Genomic DNA, 6,002 nt, shown 5'->3' on the forward strand with positions numbered 1-6,002 from the left:
CCTCTCTATTCTCTTGTTGGTCTAGTAAAACTTTTCCAAGTAGGAACTTCATATGGCATTATAGGTTGAACGTGTGCATATATTGGTCGAAACACCCATGTGTGTGCCCAATATTAGGCAACAAGTCAGCCAAATATTCCATATTGTGCACCAAGTCAGCCAAATATGCCATTAGCTTTGTGTCCAAAAGAAGATGTCATTGGTTGACTCCATTCTTCTTAAATAGGGGGTGAGGTTAGTTTTCAAAAGTGAGATAATAAGTTCTCAACTCTGAGTTATGTCTCAGTACTACCTCAAATGGTGTGTTCTTGATAGTAAATTGTGTCTCAATAGAAACGAAGTCTTTAGCGAGGCATGGTGGTTGCACAAGGAGAGAATGACCAAGGAATAGGGAGGGCTGTGTCTAAAGAGGGACATAAGTGGATAATAGTGGAAGAGACCTCATGAAAGCTTAGCCATGACAATGTCCCAAATAGAGGGGGGCAATAAAACTAGGGCCATACTAACCTTGAGAGATTTGATCCCTCTCGAGGCTTGATAAATATGGAGTTAAGATGGATCTAGGTTGGTTTCAGTTGTGTACGACCAATCAAAATCTATTTAAGATATGATTAATTTTATCAATAATATGTAAATGCATCTAGTATTAATATAATCATTTTAAATATGCTAAATATGTTTGAGATTAATCTGGACATTTTAATTTTAAATTTTCTTAGTTACCTCAGTTTGTTGAGATGATAAATATTGTTAATAACTTTAAAGATGAAAAATAATGAAATAAATTTTTGAATGCAAAGTGACAATATAATAGTGTTGAATGATAGAAAATGTGAATAATAAGAATGTAGTCAATTACAAATAGCCTTCATTGTGATTGATCTCAAACTATTTTCCTCTTTGTTGAGGTGATAAATATTGTTAATAACTTTAATGATGAAAAATAATGAAATAAGATTTTTGAATGCAAAGTGACAATGCAATAGTGTTGAATGACAGAAAATGTGAATAATAAGAATGTAGTCAATTACAAATAGCCTTCATTGTGATTAATCTCAAGCTATTTTCTTCTATTATTCTTATTGTCACCCTTGTTACTTTTGTCATCATTTCATATCGATTATATGAAAAGGACAATTAAAATCGTAAAGCATTTAAATCTTTAGCTTGAGCTATTTTAGTAAACATTATAGCTTGTCTCTCTTGCTCTCCAATATTGAATTACTATTAAAAAAAAAAAAACAAAGTACATTATCAATAATTTTGTGCTTACACTGAAATCAACGCACAATGTTAATCCAATCACTTTAATATTAATGTACCATCATACATCCAATTACATCAAATCAGAAATCAACATCTACACTGCAAGTAATAAAATAGGATTAGAAACCAACATCTACGATGAAATTAATGCATCTAGTGCAAGTAAGAAAATAGGATGAGAAATCACCATCTACACTGAAAGCAATGCATTTAGTGCAAACAATCAAATATTATTATAAAACAACATCTACATTGAAATCAATGCATCTAGTGCAAGCAATCAAATAGGATTAGAAACCACAATCTACACTAAAATCAATGCATTTAGTGCAAGCAATCAAATAGGATTAGAAATCATCTACATTTAAATTAATGCATCTAGTGAAAGCAATCAAATATCATTAGAAATTAAGATCTACACTAGAATCAATGCATCTACTGCAAGCAATCAAATAGGATTAGAAATCACCATCTACACTGAAATCAATGCATCTAGTGCAATAAATATTCTTCCCTCTCTCCCCCCTCCATCTATATCTATATGTCCCTCCATCTCTCCTTCTTTGTCTCTCTATCTCATCCCCCTAAACACACATGCTCTCTCACTCCATATCTATCAATTTTTCAGTCACTCCCTCCCTCTCTCTCTTCTTCCCTCTCTTCACCTTCCATTTATATCTCTATCTCCCTTTGTCCCTCTATATCACCTCCCAAAACATACACTCTCTTTCTCCAATCTATTTATCTATCCCTCCCTCCTCCTCCTCTCTCTCTCTCTCTCTCTCTCTCTCTCTCTTCCCCTTCTCTCCCTTCCCCCCACTTATATCACTCTTCCCTCCTATTGTCCTCTCTCCTTCTCTCTCCGTCTTCCTTATCACTCCCTCTCTCTCTCCACCTTTCTCTCTCTATTTATTTCTTCTTACCTCCCTCTCTCTCACCCTCCAACTCCATCTCTCTTTCCCTCCCTCTCTTCGCTCTCTCACATCCCCTCTCTCTTCCTTCCTCTCTTTGCCTTTCTCTCCCACCTCTCTCTCTCTCTCTCCACCCTCCAACTCTATTAATATATCCCTCCCTCTCTCCTTCTATCCCCCATTCTCTCCATATCTCCTTCTTTGTCTCTTTATCTCACCCACAAACATACACACACTCTCTCCATCTCTCCCTTGTCACTCCCTCTCTCTCTCTCCACTTCTCACTCTCTATGTATTTATTCTTCCCTCCCTCTCTCCTCCTCTGTCCCTCCCTCCCTCCTCCTCTCTCTCAAGTCCTCTTTCTCCTCCTTCCTCTCTCCCCCTTTCTCTCCTACCTCCCTCTCTCTTCCCCCCCCTCTCTCTCTCTTTGCCCTCCAATCCTCTCTCTTCTCTCATCACTCTCCTCCTCTCTCTCAAATCCTATCTCTCGGCCTTCCTCTCTCTCCCTTTCTCTCCTACATCCCTCTCTCTTCCCCCATCATTCTCTCTCCCTCTCTTTCTCTCTCTCTCCAACTATGTTACTATGTCCCTCCCTCTCTCCTTCTCTCCCCCCTTCTCTCCATCTCTCATTCTTTATCTCTTTATCTCACCCCTAAACATACACTCTCTATCTCTCCATCTCTCTGTTGTCACTCCCTCTCTCTCTCCACTTCTCACTCTCTATTTATTTCTTCTCCATCCCTCTCCCCCCTCCAAATCCATCTATAAATCCCTCCCTCTCTTCTCTCTCTCAAGTCCTCTCTCTCATCCTTCCTCTCTCTCCCTTTCTCTCCTACCTCCCCCTCTCTTCCCCCATCTCTCTCTCTCTTTCTGCCCTCCAATCCTCTCACTATCTCCATCCCTCTCTCATTCTCTCTCCCCCCCTCCATCTTTGTGTCTCCCTCTCTTACCCTTATCTACTTCTCTCACTCCTCTCCCCTCTCCTTTAGTTTCCATCTTTCCCTTGTCACTCCCCTTATCTCTCCACCTCTATCACTCTATGTCTTTCTTCTTCCCTCCCATATATATCTAGAGTTAATACATATATCATGATATATTAATATATATTATAATATAATGTCATATCTCCACGTCAATACATACAGTAAAAATAAAATAAAATATATATAAACATCACAACTACAACTACTATATATCGATATTCAATAAAATTTATGTCACAGGTATAGTTGTGTAAATACGACATGACTCTGCTGATAAAAATCCCGAGTTATCGGTTTTGGTTTGTGTGTTATTGTTTAATGCATCATTGATTATCCGAGCTTTGGGATTTCTCTCCATGACATTCGCTGCCAATCCCGATGCATGACAATTTCTCTGATTATTTTACAAAATTATAACCTTATGGATTTATTTCTTTGGTTTGTTAATTTGATTGTAGTATTGAATGTCAGCTCCGCCTTGGTACGTGACACAGGCAGGGCTGTCCTGCCACAGCTGCTTCCTCGGAACCCTCATCACATCGACGGTGTAAGGCCTGGTGTGCGATCCTATAGCTGAGATTAGTCCAGAGACTTACACGTTCCTGTGTGCTAAAACTATGTCTCATTTTACTCTTGCTCCCTCTGTGGAAATTTTGAATAATATGACACTTATTCACAGATATTATCCCGATTATACACTATTGCGGAATACATGCACAATACATAATCTCCTCTACGTTGATCATCAATTTAGTAGCATCAAAAACAATGAAACATCAATCGCATGCACACATTAACACAGTATGTAACCCGGGGAAAGCTTACAGCTGAAAACCCCACACTATCTGTATATTAATGATTGAGAACATGTAACAATACATAGTACAATACTCCTCACAAGTACTCAGTACTATCTCCACCTGTTACACACAAAACTAGCTCAGATCCAAACAAGTCACAGGTTCAAATCTTCTCCACTGCTTTGCTTGCCTCTATTGCACAATACCATGTGAAAATCACCCAAACTGAAAATCACGTGATCATAGGCTATATCACTGGGCATATACTGCGCAATCCTCATGGGCATACTCAATCCATTGATTGTGCAAGATCTCATGCACAACTATAGTCACAACTGATAGCAATCTCAACTTCTAACACCTGTCTCCACTGAACTGTACATGCACTGACATGCAACTGAGTTAACTGATGTATTCTTTAGTTGCATTATGAGTTAATAATTAATTCACACAACTCATCACTAGTCTATTTGCAGTTAGACTAATTACAACTAGTTTAACCAAGTCAAACTGAACACAACTCCATCAACTCTACAATCAACTCCACCAAACTCAACCACATGAGTTCTAACTAAAGTCCTGCATGCAATAGCTCAACTGACTCACAAGAAAAGCGTATTTCCTTCTGACAGCTGCATGTGCCACATCTGTATCTCAAACTCAAGTGCTTCAAGAGGATAAGATAAATTTTATAGTCTAAATATTATTATGAGACAATAATATTTGACTTTTCTATTTTTAGCCTGGCAGTCTAAAAATAGACTTTGATCACTCTGCTGTGAACTAGAAATAGAAGTCCATCTATTTTTCCCAACATGACCAATCATCCATAAACAACATCCTGCAACTCATAGACCGTGATCCATATGTCTAAAAATAGACTTTGCACCATAATTTTCCTGCGGGCCCACTTAGTGAAGGCGACTCCTTTCCACTAAGCTCCATCATCTTGTTGCATTCTCAACACCCTCGGCTCTTGCTCCGGTTCTTGCTCCCGTTCGCAGCTTATTCAATATATCACTCCAGGAATACATTGCGGATGGGGGTTTCTCAGAAGTTCGATCCATGGATTTCCCTCCGACAAACGTGTCCTGGGTGAGTTTGGTAACAGTTGAATCGTTGTATTGATTATTATCTCTTTTACAGTTGGTTGGGTTATTTCTGGTTGTGGCAGCGCTGATCTAACCATGATTGCAGTGTATTTTTAAACTGTAGGAATCTCGGCTACAGGACTGAGGTCTTCAACTGTTACCAAATGGCAGCCAAAACTTTCTGGAATAAAGGCAACATCTGAGGGGTTTATCGGGTAAGAAGGTCTTCGACCTAGTTCTCATTTGTCAAGGGTGATCTGCTTGGGTTTTGAAGCTAGAGCTTTAATTCTCTTTCGAGTATTATTAATTTTCTTCTCCGTTAAGAACTATTTGTTTTCTGGTGATTGCCCATAAGGGTTTAAGAAGTGTATGCATGCACTTCCGCTATATATTCAAGGGTCTTCAGTTTTCTGATGGCGGTCTAGAGACTATGGTCGTGTCGACTTGACTGCCATGTTAAATTTATCTTTTTTTAGAAGCGTTTTATCCCTCTGGTTAAAAATTGTTGAGCCAAGTTGGCCGACTTCTTGGGGTTTCAAGTCATGTAAAATTTTCCTTTATATGATAAGTCCTGGTTCCAAATGAAACATGAATATGATATTTCTAATTCGATTTATGTAAATCTTTGTCGTTCTATAAATTTTCATGAGATTTGTATTTCAGTTTTGTACAGTTTAGAATGGTTGGAAATGAAATTGCTACATTGCCATGAATCTGGGTTTTGGCCTATTTTTTCTTTGCTTTTACAATTACTTAACTCTTTATTAACTCTGTTTTAGAATCTACTCTATTCTTTTGTAAAACATTAACTGATTCTTGTCATTTTTCATGTTCGGAGAATGATTCCGTCAGTGTAGGTAGTATGGGGTTTCATACCCAGGTTAGGGTTTTTAGAGAAGCTTCAGCCAGATTTATGGGGTTTATATATAGGGTTATGGAAACTATTTAATG

Source organism: Pinus tabuliformis, chromosome 1_1 (genome assembly GCF_031772625.1).
Source record: "Pinus tabuliformis cultivar Carrire ecotype Pingquan chromosome 1_1, CPIR1, whole genome shotgun sequence".
NCBI lineage: Eukaryota > Viridiplantae > Streptophyta > Pinopsida > Pinales > Pinaceae > Pinus > Pinus tabuliformis.